At 46.0% G+C, this 15,151-nt stretch overlaps 1 protein-coding gene across 6 annotated transcripts in view; it reads right to left on the bottom strand.

Annotated features, from left to right (window-relative positions):
- Positions 1-15,151, bottom strand: part of EXTL3 (exostosin like glycosyltransferase 3) — a 132,754-nt gene that overhangs the window by 99,313 nt on the left and 18,290 nt on the right. For 3 of the 6 annotated variants that reach the window (XM_059468121.1, XM_059468116.1, XM_059468117.1), the window contains one exon: positions 7,576-7,650. The exons of 1 other annotated variant lie outside the window; for it this stretch is intronic. The gene's annotated coding sequence lies outside the window, so the exon portion shown is untranslated. Of the gene's footprint in view, positions 1-7,575; positions 7,651-14,979; positions 15,056-15,151 lie in introns of those variants that run through there. 2 more of the 6 variants (XM_059468122.1, XM_059468118.1) reach the window with 2 other exon arrangements.

Here is a 15,151-nt window from a genome sequence, read left to right on the forward strand (position 1 = left end):
TGATCCTTATTGTGATATGAGTCCCTTCCAGGTCAGGATATTCTTAAATTCCAGGTAGGTTTTTTTGCAGCACTACCTAATACAGGTCCAGGCTGAAGCCAGCCTCAGAGGCAGAAGTGAAAGCTCCCTGGAGAGGTAAAGCTGCCGCCCTTGCTCACTACTCTGGACCAAGAAAAATTCCTCTTGTAAAATTGTAAGCATCATCTTCACAGCAAGATGCCCGTGCCTTCCATCCACATCAGCCTTTCTGCTGCCTGTGGGAGACACAGATCTTGGCTTGCATTTAGCTCCTGAGTCACCTGGGAGCTGGGAACAGAAGGAATAGGAATCCTTCAGTCATCAGCATCACCAGCTAAAAAACACCCAGAGAGCAGCAGCAGGTCTGAGAGGCACCGAGTGCAGGAAGCACGTGACAAAAACATCTCCAGCAGTAAAAAATTTAATAACCTTGTTATTAATTCTGAACAAACAACAACACTGATTCCCACTCTTCCTCTGATTTGCAACAGGAGGAGGAAGAAATAAAGTTGTTTAAACAGGAACAGCTGTTACATCAATGCCCGTTTAATGGAGTCTCCAGCATCCCCTTCTCGGGAGAGCCGTCGATGTTTGAGGAGGAGCTCTGCCTTTTCAAGAGGACTTCAGAACCTCAAACACCAACCTGCAGCTAGATTTCCTCCCTAATCAGAAGCCAATTATCCCGCTGAGTGATGACAGAACAATTCATAAAGTAAACCCTTCTCATATCAGGGCCCTCTGTGATGGAGTTGTGCTGGGAACTTCCTTGCAACAAAAGCAAGGGGGATTTCACTTGTGCTTCCCACAGTTACTCCCAAGGGCCTCCCTCTGAACTGCCAGGTAAACATTCAGTGTAGAAATGCCTCACTGACAATGTGAGCTAATGCACTTCTATCCCAAGTAGAAGTTCCCAAGTTTTTATCAAGTCTGAGATCTAGAAAGCATTTACACCCAGCATTTACACCCAGCTGTCTCCAGAGTTCACTCACAGACCCAAATTTGTGCCACTGCCATTGTTTCTCACTCCCCAGTCACTGCTACAGTAATGCAAACCTCCTGCAGAGTCCTTTTAATCATTTTTAACCACTTTGAAACAGTTTTATTGTACTGAATAATTACTGCAACATTTTCATATCACAAAGCTGTTTTCAGGCTTTGTTCCTTGCAGGGTTCTCCTCCCAGCACTGTTCCCTTCCCAGGTGTCTGAGGTCAGATAAACTGAAATGAGTTCCAGAGAGGGCTCTCAGTATCGGCTGCTGGATAAATGAAGCCACAAGTTCATGGAATGGGTTGGGTTGGAAAAGACCTCAAAGCTCATCCTGTTCCACGGGGCGGCTGAGCTTTGTTATTTAACAATGAAAAGAAACAGCAAGACCAAGAGAAGAATCAGGGAATCTTTAAGGTTGGAAAATCACAAAATTCCAACCATCAACTCAGCACCACCACATTCACCACTACACCAGGTCTTCAAGTGTCACATCCACACCTTTTTTTGAACACTTCCAGGGATGGTGATGGGCATCCAATCCAGTGGTTGACAAGCGTTTCCATGCAGAAATTTTTCCTAATATCCAAACATAACCTCCCCTGGCACAACCTGAGGCTGTTTCCTCTTACCTGAGAGAAGACCTGACCTCCACCTCTTTACTACAGGGAGTTCTGTGGAGCAAGAAGAGGCCTGGAGAATTGCAGCCCTGCACTAACATCAACCTGGTGGCTTTCACCTCACTTGAGCTCCTTCCCTCTAACCCCGTGTGTGATCCAAGCACTGGGAGCAGAAACGAAATAAACACACAAACAGTGCCTTATTCTCCCCAGATGTGAAGCAGCTCCTGGAGGGAAGGGAGGAGAGCAGAAGGCGGGCTGCCATTCCAGGCCCAGCAAGCAGGAGCACTGCAGCACACACTGCTGGCTTTGTGATGTGCCACAAAGGCAGCCTGTTCCAGCTCCCTGCCACACATTGTCCCACACTGCTCTGCTCCAGTTTCAGTGGCTGCATTGCACGGAAAAGTCCCCTGGGTGGTGGCACAAGGGGCTGGATTCTCCCAGCTCCACCTCCCCAGCGTGGCCGCATCACCACAGGGACGTCTCCAAACCTCCCCTTGCTCCAAGCTCATCCAGGAGGTTTCCCCTTCATGGAGTCTCTCATCACAAGAGATTTACTTGGGCACAGCAAAATTCCACCACACAGCTCAGCATTTTACAGGCCCTTTCCACACTGGCTGTATTATGTACTAAAAAAGGTGAAATATAAATAAATAGATGCAGTGTTCCAGTGCTGTCCAGGAAGAGCTGACCCCTCATTCAGGGAGATCAATGTCTGCTGCATTTATACCCTCCAAGGCCAAAAATAATGCTGGAACCACCAGGAGAAACAGCCAATTAAGCTGTTTTTCTCCCAAGCAGATTAAAAATTACTCTCAATTTACTACCTTACTAAACTACAGCTGAAATTATTACAGTAGGCTGGCTGTGGGCTGACAGGCTGCCTGTGTGCAACCTCACACACAGGAGAGGAAAAGAAAGGGCCATTAATATAAATTTATGTATTTGTATATAGATACAGATGATATAGATATAGATATAGATATAAATAAATGCAAATATATAGATTATATAGATATTAGATATAGATTATTAGATATTATAAATATAGATAGAGATAGAGATAGATATAAATAAAAATATACATAAATACAAATATAGATATAGATGATATTATATAGTTAGATAGATATAGATATAAATATAAATAAATACAAATATAGATATTAGATATAGATTTAGATATAGATTATTAGATATTATAGATATAGATATAGAGATAGATATAGATATAAATATAAATATAAATATAAATATAAATATAAATAAATACAAATATAGATATAGATTATATAGATATTAGATACAAACATTGATATAGATTATTAGATATTAGATAGATAGATAGATAGATATAGAGAGATAGATATATAAATATAAATATAAATAAATACAAATATAGATATAGATTAAATAGATATTAGATATAGATATAAATAAATACAAAGACAGACATAGACATAGACATAGACATAGACATAGACATAGACATAGACATAGACATAGACATAGATATAGATATAGATATAGATACAGATATAGATATGAAGGGAAGAAATACTAAAAAACCTCCGTCCTTCACCCACAAGCAGGGGCTGGGACACCCTGAGGAGTGGTAGGAAATCACCCTAGAGTTTCTGGATGTGTTTCTCTCCCTCTCTCCTCTTTATGGTGTCCCCTGCCCAGGAGGACTCCCCAGCTGGTTGAGGCACAGGTGACACATCTTGGCAGGCCAGGTGAGGCTTTGGGGAGCTTTTGGTGTTTTATTGACAGATGTGTGCAATGAACTGACTGTGCTGCAGAAATCAGCTGCTTTGGGAGAGAACTGCCACAAGGATTTGGTCCTTGTGGTCCTTGGGCTCCCTGTGCAGAACAGAAGCCACAGTGGAGCACAGACAGAGCTGGGAGCTTTCTGGGGCTAAAGGCAGCAGAGAGGAAAGAAGAAAAGCACAGTGGTGGAAGATAAAGCTGAACACTGGGAAAAAACTGCCCTGGATGGTTCAGGAGCTGTGATTCAGCACTGGGGAAAACATCCAAGAGTTCTCAGCTGAACAGAGGCCCAGGTTTCCCAGGCTGCCCACAGGGCAGGGCTTTAATCAGCCCTGGGGAGCCCTGACTCACCTCAGGGCAGCGCAAAAGCCACGGATGTGAGTCAGGGCAGATAGAGAAAACCACAGACTTGTCAGCCCCTGGGACTGCAGCCCTGGTGTTAACACTTTAATCACATCACATTCCAGTTCTGCTTTTTGGAAGCCACTAATGAAATAAATATCATTGATGCAGAGCAGAGGAGACAGAGAGCCAGGCCCTGCCCTTGCAGAACCAGCACCTGTTTGATGACGGATTTATATTTACCTAAATAAGACCAATTCTCCATTTGGATACAATTTCTTAACCAATGCAGAGGGGCAGAGTGTTTAACACCCAGAATGATTCCTGTCACCATTTAGAAGATGCAGTAGACACCAGCAGCCATTTAGTTTCACAAAATTGCTGCAGGATACAAAGATGCATCCCAGCTTTAGCAAAAAGCCACACAACCCTGCCAGGGCTCCTTGTTAACAATGTATTGTTCCAGTGACTCAGTGCACTGCAATGCTATCAGGTTTATTCATAGCTTTTCTGACAGAGTTTTTAGATTAGACACACAAATCTCTGCTTTTTAGAAATAAATAAATAAATGACTATGGGTTATTATTACATGGAGCATCAAAATTCCTGTTTTCTTTTCTATGGCTAAATATACAGAGAACTGCAGCAAAAGGACAGGACCTCAAAAAACCAAAGGTTCTTTCAATTTGCTAATAAGAACACTCAAGAGCAGAAAAAATGACCAAAAATTGTAAACAGTGAATATTATAGTAAAGATGGTCAAAAACATGAAGCATCTCTGCAAGAACCATTGAATCGATTAGGACATTTTAGTCTGGAAAATAGTCCTTTGACATGGGACACAAGTAGGGATTTACAGAATTTTAATGCAAATGACAATGACAATTCCCCGAACATGAGCTGGCAGTAGATGCAGTTACCAAAAAGAAATAATTTACCACACAAAGTTAAACTTCGAAATGCCGGGACAGAGGCTGAAAAAGCACAAGAGCTGAATAAACTGATGGGACATGAAGGACATTCCTGCTGGCCATGGCTGGAGGCAGGACAGACCCAGCCCAGCCTCACCCAGCTCAGGCGTTTGTTTGCCACGTCCTGAGTTTTTAAAAAGTCTCCAGCATCTTCTGAGGGGAGCAGCAGCTGTGAGCAGGGGTTCCAGCTGAACGGGCAGCACAAACCCTCCCTGCCATGCCCCGGTGCTCTCTCTCCCCCAGCCCCTCTCCACTGTGAGCAGAGCCCTGCGGGAAGCACAGGAGGCATCAGACCCACACGGATGCTCACGTGGATGGTGCCACATCCTCACAGGAAGGGACCTGCTGCAAAACTCCTGCACAACCTGGCTTTGCTGCCAAGCCAGGAAGTCTCAGGAGGTGTTTGAAGATGAGTTGTCTCAAAAGTATTTTTAGATTCCAGGCCTAATGCAGTTATTTAGGTATTTAGTGTCATGGAGAGAGTTTTGCATAAGAATGACTTGTTGAGGAGTCCCTTGACACAGGTTATTTTGCCATTCTGCTCCATGGCAATCACAGACTGTTTCCAGCGTCTCCTCTATTCCAGCTCCCTGCCCTTCCCTCAGCTAGCTCCTACTGACCTCAATCCATACTCCTTGCTTTAATCACAGTCTTCCACCCTAAAAAGGACTCCAAACATGAAATCCTTGTCTCCTGCATTCATTCCTCTGGGCACCAGCCCCACTAACCCAGAATGGCTCCTGAAGGTCAATGCTGAACCTGCTGCACACCACAGCAGGGCAATAAATGTTGCACAGGCCAAATGATGTCCTGGGGTGTGGGAACCCAGAACATCCCTCTGGCTGTCCAGGATGGCCAAACCCCTGCCAGAGGGCTCAGAGACCCTGGCACAGAGCCCAAAACACCTGTGGGTTTCATTATGACCCATGGAAAAAATTACCAACTTTATATGAAGTTCAGCAAGCTACAACATTTTAGGTAGAATGATAGTGAAGTTATCATGGGGTGGAAAAGCAGATTTTTGGGGTTTTTGGTATGGGGGTTCAGGAGGCAAGATGGAGGGATCTGGGCATGTCCAGCCTTTCTCCTTCTTCTTCTCCTTGGCCTCCATCTTCTGCTGTGATGGTGGCACTTTTGGATTGGTTCAGAGTAGAAGCTCACAGTCTAACATAGGTGATAGGCATTGGAAAGTAATTGTAAATATTGTACATGTAGTTTGTAGTATAAAAAGATAACACTGCTCTGGGGGCAGGCAGAGTGCCTGGACTGTCCTGCTGGATGGACCTCAGCTGGACAGGAGAAAGAATTTTATAGATAAGACACAATAAACAACCTTGAGACTGAGAAATGAAGAGCCCTGACTCCTTCTTCAAGTGCTGGGCTGGGAAAAGAGACTTTGGAACTCTTCTCAGGGTCACTCTGAAAGCTAGAGATCCTGGCACTGGGGGAAAGCGGTGCAGCCCTGGCCTTGTGCAGACTGCACAGCTGTCAGCCTGAGACTCCCTCCTCCTTAAGATATGCAAAAGAGAAGGAGAATTCAATGGTATTGACTGACTGCAGCTCCTCGAGTCAGCAGCTCTGGCTCAGAGCACAGCCTGGGATCAGAGCTGTCGATGAGGACCTTGGCACAGTGTTGGTCAATACCAGCCTGGTTTGTCCTTCACGTGCCCCCAGTGCTGCTCCCAGTCCTGTTATTCACTGTGGAATTTTTCACAGGAGCTGTGTTCCAGCTGAGGGGAGTCCCTGCTGTGTTTGGCAGAGCACAAACATTTCCTGGATCCAGAAGTACAGAAATGCTGTATTACACAGGAATAGACACCTGAGCCCAGGACCCCCTGCATGTACTGGTTGGGTATGGGAGAAATGAGGAAGCCACAAATAAAGCACAGGAATTCTCTGCCCTCCTCCCTGGGTACATCCACACCAACCTGATGACACAACCCAGTCTCTCAATGCATCATTTCATCCCTGACTTTTGTTAACAAACACTTTCAGTTTCAAGATTCATCATCCCACATGATCCTTAGGGGATCACCTGGCAGGACTGTCACAATAAACTCAATTCCTGCAGCTCCCACACTCACCTGCATTTTGCAGCCTGTGCTAGAGCATCCTCCTGCCTTTCAGAGGCAATTCCCTATTTCAGTCTGGCCACCCCACATGGGCCAAGACATTCCAATTACTCAGAATTTACTAGCTGGAGTATTTACTCCCTCACAATTGCGAGTTCTAAGATGTTTGCAGACACCTCATAAAGCACAGGCTCGTTATTACAGCCCATTAACACGCATGCAAGGCATTTTAATGTGTAAAAATTCCCCATGAAATAAAGATTTTCTCCTCCACTTTCAGGGCAAACCTGCCATCCTTACCATGGACTGGGCAATGCTTTCCAGTGGTTTATTCCTGCTGTTTTCCACCCACCAGCCCAGCCAAGCCTCATTTGGCTGATTTCATAGCACTCATTTATGAGCAACCCCGGCATGTGCCGTGGCAGGAACCTCATCCACCCTCCTCGCTCAGCTCCAGCACCTCCAGCAAGGCTGGAAGAGCTCTGGGGAGCATTTCCACTCCTGATCCACACAGGAAGCCTCAGGTGACACCTTTAGAGCTGATTCCCCACAGCCCTGAGCAGAACTGCAGCAGTTCTCTGCTCTGCCACTGCAAGTGGGATGAGGACACAATTTACCACTTTAGGTAAAACTGGAGCACAGCTTCTCCCAAAACAAGAGTTAAGCCAAGGAAGATTGTACTTTCAGGAAAACACTGTCCAAGCATGCAGACTTAATGCTGTGCCCCAATGGAGGCAATTTGAGGCTGGCATCAGGCACCACAGAAAGTTTTATTCCTGAAATATGAAGGTACTCACTGTACACGGTGAGCAGCTGGCAAGCTGGAATCTGTCCCTCTTCTGCAGCCAGCTCTCTACTCATCTGTCTGGAGCCTGTTAGAGAGGGAAAAGAGCTGTAAATATAAAGTGACCAAAAATTTTAAACAAATTTTTTACATTAAGAAGTGCCAGGATCTCTAGCTTGTCAGAGTGACCCCGAGAAAAGTTCCAAAGTCTCTTTTCCCAGCCCAGCACTTGAAGAAGGAGTCAGAGCTCTTCATTTCTCAGTCTCAAGGTTGTTTATTGTGTCTTATCTATAAAATTCTTTCTCCTGTCCAGCTGAGGTCTGTCCAGCAGGACAGTTCAGGCACTCTGCCTGCCCCTGGGGCGGTGTTATCTTTTTATACTAAAAACTACATGTACAATATTTACAATGACTTCCCAATACCTATCACCTATGTTAGACAGTGAGCTTCTACTCTAAACCAATCCAAAGTGCCACCATCACAGCAGAAGATGGAGGCCAAGAAGAAGAAGAAGGAGAAAGGCTGGACACACCCAGATCCCTCCATTTTGCGCCCCTGGAACCCCATTCTAAAAACCCCAAAATCTACTTTTTCACCTTGTGATAAATTCACTATCATTCTATTTAATTTGTCGTGGCTTGCTGATCTTCATATAAGGTTGGTAATTTGCTCCGTGGGTCATAATCAAAACCACAGGGGCATTTTGGGCTCTGTGCCAGGGTCTCTGAGCCCCCCTGGCAGGGGTCTTGGCTGCTTCAGGACAGCCAGAGGGATGTCCTAGGTCCTGACAAAGAAGCAGGCCAGGTAATCAATGCAAAACAGGCACCCTCACCTCCCCAGCTCCGAGGTCAGGCACTCACAGCACCTGCAAAGCTCTCAGCAAGCAAATGCTGCGATGCTTGAAAACAACTGCAGCACCCGCTGCCTCTGGAGGCTGCTGAGGTCAGACCTGAGGCAGCCCAGGAGAAAAGCAGAGTATTTATACATGAGAGCAGCAGCAGAGCTTCCCAAAGCCAGTGGCTCCAGAGGCAGTGAATCACAGCTCTCTGTGACACTCCTGGTCCCCAAAGCACCATTACACACGCAGGGGAACAAATGTTTGTGCAGCCACGGTGCTGAAGGGTTGCATGGGCTCTGATCTGGAGTGCACCAAAGAAGTTCCCTTTAATATATTTGTTGTTTCAACACACTTTATCCCCTTAATGAGGCGCCACTGAAGTTCTGCTTAAACCCATTTTGATTAAGGAAAAGATTATCCATAGAATTGCCAGCAGTACGTGTTGGTGTACATCACACACAGACCAACTGTGCTTCAGGGAGACATTAAATCCCCGTTCAATTAATAGAGACACCTCTTCAAATGGGCATTAAATAATTCCCCACAATGTAGCACAACAACTGGCTACTCCAGTAAATTGGAATAGAAATAACTTCCCATCTCTCCACCAACAAAATCCCCATCAAAGCTTGCCCTTAAAACAAGAGGTCAGTACAGAGAGATGGGGGGACAGGAATGTTACTACCTCAGTGCTATTGTGTGCTTATATTAAAAGCTCTTCATCAAAAAATTAAATGAAATTGATGCCTTTCATGTTTATCAATAACAGAGCTAATGGTTTTTATGTAAATGCCATTACTTCCAGCCAGATCTGCGAGAGACTGGAGCCACACAGCCCCATCTCCCCTGCAAGAGACTCCCTTCAGGCAGCCAATCTAAATGCAAATTACACTCAAATGCAAAACCAAGAGTTTTCTGGATGATACTGAACACATAAACCCAGGGACAAAGCAGAGATATTTAAGAGCAGCCCTCCTCTTCTGGAAAGACCTCCTGATCTCACGTTGCTTTTCTATCATAAACATCCATAAAAATTAAAGTATCATTTGGTTCTCATTTATAGTCATATTATTTACCAGCTTCTTCCCTTTCTATTGCCTTCAGTGTTAAAAAAAATAGGAGTGGAATGTTGTCCTGTAGAGAGAATCACCTCTCAGAGATGTTTCCCCCACAACAGGAGCATTCCATCACCAAGGATATTAAATCAGAGCCATAATAAAGCCCCAGCTGGATTTGCCAAGAACAAACTGCACTTCCACATTTTCAGGAGGAAATTTCTTCTCAGAATTGAGCTGTTTTGCAAATCAAGGAAGAAGGTGTTACTACAGGGTGGTTATTAAGAGGCAGAGACACAAAACTGTTGTCAGCACAAGGAGCACCATGTTCCTGTGGCATCAAAGCTTTCTGAACAACTCTTAAACCTGACCCCTACCCGGAGCACAGATCCAGCCAGGATTTTGTCAGCACTGATTAAAGCAAGGTTCTAATGGCAAACCTGGAAAGAACTAACCTTAGCGACCGTGCTGCTTAGCAAGGAGAGTGCACAGGGATTAAAACAAAGGGCAACAAGCTGACAACCCAGCCATGGCAGAGACTGCACGAGAGTCTCAGCAGGGACTGGCTCTGACCACCACAGGCAGCTCCACACCAAACCCCCGTCCCCAGGAGGAGCACAGGTCCTTGGAGGGATGCTGCTAATTAACAACAGGGGTGAGCACACGCTCGTTAGGCGGCTGAGGAGCTGAGAGCACTTTGTGTGTGTGCAGGAACACTCACAGAGCAGAACCTTGCTAATTAGCATTAATAATTGTGAGACCGCTGCTGCAAACAGCTGCATTTTGGGAATCAGCCAGCAAGAAACCCTGCAAAGTGGGGGAGCAGAGGGACAACACAGCCCAGTGGGCGCCTGGTTCGCTTCTTTGGGTGTCTGTAATTAAATAATTTATCACTGTGCTCCTGTGACTGCAAGTCAATGTGCAGCCTGTCAGTATGCAAAGCCTTGCTAAATCTGAAAGTCTGACTGCCTGTAGAAAGAAATTTTTTAAATTAAAAATCACAGCTCTGACTCTCTGACTACTTTCTCTCAGAAACTTTTCTCATGGGCCAGCATTTCAGAAAATTCATCAACATCTTCTTCATGTTCTGTCTTACAGATCTATTGTTCTATACACAAAACCTCAGGACATCCCTCTGGCTGTCCTGGATTACCCAGACCCCTGCCAGAGGGCTCAGAGACCCTGGCACAGAGGCCAAGGCACCTGTGGTTTTGATTATGACCCATGGAAAAAATTACCAACCTTATATGAGGATCCTCAAGCCACAACAGTTTAAGTAGAATGATAGTGAATTTATCACAAGGTGAAAATTTGATTTTTGGGGTTTTTAGAATGGGGGTTCAGGGGGCAAGATGGAGGGATCTGGTCATGTCCAGCCTTTCTCCTTCTTCTTCTTGGCCTCCATCTTCTGCTGTGATGGTGGCACTTTTGGATTGGTTTAGAGTAGGAGCTCATTGTCTAACATAGGTGATAGGTATTGGGAATACCTAAATATTGTACATGTGTTTTTTAGTATAAAAAGATAACTGATACCACCCTGGGGGCATCAGTGTGCCATAACTGACCTACTGAGCGGACCTCAGCAGACCAGGAGAAAGAATTTTATAGATAAGGAACAACAAACAACCTTGAGACCGAGAACTGAAGTTCTCTGACTCCTTGTTCCACCACCAGGCTGGGAAAAGAGACTTTCTAACTCATCTTGGGGTCACTCTGACCAGCAAGAGATCACAGGAACCTCTGGCTTTCAGTCCTGGATCACAGCCTGGAGTTGCTAAGGCTCCCTTCTCCTCCTTCTCTTCCTCCATAAACCTGGTAAAGCAAGTTTGGGGTCCTCTCTAGCAAAAGGAGCCCGGGACCCCAACTTGGGCCTTGTCACCACACTGACCATGCAGGACCAACCCATGAGAAAAGGATGGGGCTGTTCCAAACCCAGCAAATCTCCTTTTTTCCCCACTCTGGACCAGCCGTGCGAGGCTGGGCGCTGTCAGTGCCAGAACCACTGAGGATTTCACATCCAGCCACAGCCATGTGTGAGCAGAGTCTGATTTCACAGCGTGCTCTGACCTCAGCCGTCAAACCACAGCCACAGCCGAGCTGTGCCTGCAGCAAAGCCATTGCCTCCCAAAGCCCCCAAACTCAGAGACAGCCACACACCCCCCACACACCCCATTTCCTCCCAAAGACCCCAAAATCAGAGACAGCCACACACCCCCACACACCCCATTGCCTCCCAAAGACCCCAAAATCAGAGATGGCCACACACTCCCCACACACCCCATTGCCTCCCAAAGCCCCAAACTCAGAGACAGCCACACACCCCCCATACACCCCATTGCCTCCCAAAGCCCCAAACTCAGAGACAGCCACACACCCCCCACACACCCCATTTCCTCCCAAAGCCCCCAAAATCAGAGACAGCCACACACCCCCCACACACCCCATTTCCTCCCAAAGCCCCCAAACTCAGAGACAGCCACACACCCCCCACACACCCCATTGCCTCCCAAAGCCCCCAAAATCAGAGACAGCCACACACCCCCCACACACCCCATTTCCTCCCAAAGACCCCAAAATCAGAGACAGCCACACACCCCCACACACCCCATTTCCTCCCAAAGACCCCAAAATCAGAGATGGCCACACACTCCCCACACACCCCATTGCCTCCCAAAGCCCCAAACTCAGAGACAGCCACACACCCCCCATACACCCCATTGCCTCCCAAAGCCCCCAAAATCAGAGACAGCCACACACCCCCAGCCTCCACCCAAAAGCTGCTGCTCATGGCCTTGACCACTGCCTTAACCAGCAAATGAAGATTTTTTTTTGGTGGCAAAAGACTTCCAGCCATCGCTTGAATTTTGCGATTTTGCAGTTTTGCAAAGGCAAGGAGCAAAACTGGAAATATTTCCCTTCCTGAGAGCTCCTGTTCTTTGCTGTACAATTCACAACGACACTAAACTTACTCAGCATTATAATTTTTATTTCTCTGCTGTTCCTGCAGCAAAGCCATTTCCTCCCAAATTCCCAAAATCAGACAACCAAATGCTGCTGCTCATGGCCTTGACCACTGCCTTAGCCAGCAAATGAAGATTTTTTTTGGTGGCAAAAAACATCCAACCATCACTTGAATTTTGTGATTTTGCAAAGGCAAGGAGCAAAACTGGAAATATTTCCCTTCCTGAGACCTCCTCCTTTGCTGCACAACTACACTAAACTTACTCAGCATTATCATTTTTATTTCACTGCTGCTCCTGCAGCAAAGCCATTTCTTCCCAAAGCCCCCAAAATCAGAGACAGCCACACACTACTCAAATGCTGCTGCTCATGGCCTTGACCACTGCCTTAGCCAGCAAATGAAGATTTTTTGGTGGCAAAAACTTCCAATCATCACCTGAATTTTGTGATTTTGCAAAGGCAAGGAGCAAAACTGGAAATATTTCCCTTCCTGAGAGCTCCTCCGTTGCTGTACAATTAACAACTACACTAAACTTATTCAGCATTATCATTTTTATTTCTCCTTCCTGTCATCACACAGCCTCACTTGCCGAAGCCCAGGGTTTTCCCTTTGCAAAGGTTCAGGTTTAAGCACAGCAAAACGTCTCTTAAACAGCCTTTTCTTATTTCCTTTTGTCAGAGGCTTCATGCTATGATGAATGTGTAGAAATGCAAAGCAGAAGTCCATAGAAAAAGAAGCCAGTGTGTGAGGTGGTTTTGTCTTATAAAAAAAGAGAGCCAGGATTGACTTACGCCTCATTAAAGAGCTCCAGTCTGCATTTCTATTAGATGCATTTAGACACCAATGGTTTTAAAAAAATAATAAATTAAAAGCAGTTATATTCTTAACATATGACCCTGGATCAGTCATGTGAATAGAAACGAAAGTGGGCACGGCAGATTCTCCAAACACAGGCATGGAAATCATTTTCGTGGTGCACATGACCTATAACATTTCCAGCAACACCAAACTACACAATGGTGTGACAGAATTCAGCTACTGCAGGGCTGAGTCTTGTCCCCACCATCCCTGTGCCCATCACAGCTGCCCCAGGAGATGGGAAAAAGGAGCAGAGTAATTCCTGATAATGGACACTGAGGTGGGGAAACTGAGGCATGGAACAGGCATTTTCTGCTGTAATTCATTTCCAATCACAAATAAAACCCAGACAATGTCCCATCTTCACTACCAAGCATCTTTGGCAACCCTGCTGTAGCCAGTGTCATCCCCTCCTCACACCTTGACACACAGCTCCAAGAGAAAACTTCTTTCCAAATGACGAGCCAGTGCAGCTAATTCTGGCCTGCACAAAGCACTAATTACTAATGTAAATTATATCTCCCCAGCTTGATGGCAATGATAAACGATGGCCAATCGTGTGGGCACAGCAGATCTCCAAACATTGGCATGGAAATAATTGTAATGGTGCACATGACCTATAACATTTCCAGCAGCACCAAACTACACAATGGTGTGACAGAATTCAGCTACTGCATGGCTGAGTCTTGTCCCCACCATCCCTGTGCCCATCACAGCTGCTCCAGGAGACAGAAGAAGGGAGCAGAGTAATCCCTGCTAATGAACACACTCAGGCAAATCATGCAGCATTCAGTTTTTGGTGGGGAAACTGAGGCATGGAAGAGGCATTTTCTGCTATAATTCATTCCCAATCACAAATAAAAGCCAGACACACAAATAATATCCCAGCCATCAGCTTCCTTCACTACCAAGTGTCTTTGGCAACTGCTGTAGCCAAAGTGTCATCCCCACCTCACACCCTAACACACAGCACCAAAAGAAAACTTCTTTCCAGATGAAGAGCCAGTGCAGCTAATTCTGGCCTGCACAAAGCACTAATTACCAATGTAAATTATATCTCCCCAGCTTGATGGCAATGATAAACGATGGCCAATCGTGTGGGCAGAGGCTGGCACTGAACACAACAACGAGGCACACCCAGAGCAAGCATGGCTTGCAAACCACTAAACACACATTTGTGTGCTCTACGTGGGCAGCTACTGCTGTCCGGAATATTTTAACAGCAGAAAGTGCACCGGGGAAAGAAAAAACACCACCACAACATAAAAAAACCTGAGTACATTCCTCCTCTTAGTCGGAGCCAAAACTTAAGAAACAAGTAACATAATTACTTCCACACCAGAAGGAAAATAAACCCAAGAACACACAGAGGGAAAGAAACAAAACCTCCAAAGCAGATCTGCAAAATAGTTCAGGGCTTCTGTGCTGGGTAATAATTTCCCAGCACAAATCAGGAGAGTAAAAACTCCAGAGAAGCCAATTTTGGGGTGATGAACCCACAGCACCCCCTCCTCTGCCCCCTTCCCCACAGAGCCTGCAGAGTGGGTGCCCAAAATCCTGCTCATCCTTCAGCATGTAACCACATCTCATTTTACCTGAAATGACCTTTTCTGGTGTGGCCAAAGAAAGAAAAACATTTTCCTGCCTTTTTTGCATCAAGCACAGGAGAGAGCATCAACCCCCACCAGTGCCTGCAGGTCTCACCTGTGCCGAGGTGCTGAGCCACAAGAAATCCAACATCCCAAGAGGATTCATCCAGCGTGCCCAGCTGGGATAGCACCGAACCCAAAATCCTGGAGGGTTTTTGGAAGCAAGCAGGAGCAGGAGCAGAGCCTCTGTGCTCCATCCAGACAGTGGAAGCACGGCTGGGACACAC

The sequence above is a fragment of the Ammospiza nelsoni genome, chromosome 3 (assembly GCF_027579445.1).
Source record: "Ammospiza nelsoni isolate bAmmNel1 chromosome 3, bAmmNel1.pri, whole genome shotgun sequence".
Taxonomy (NCBI): domain Eukaryota; kingdom Metazoa; phylum Chordata; class Aves; order Passeriformes; family Passerellidae; genus Ammospiza; species Ammospiza nelsoni.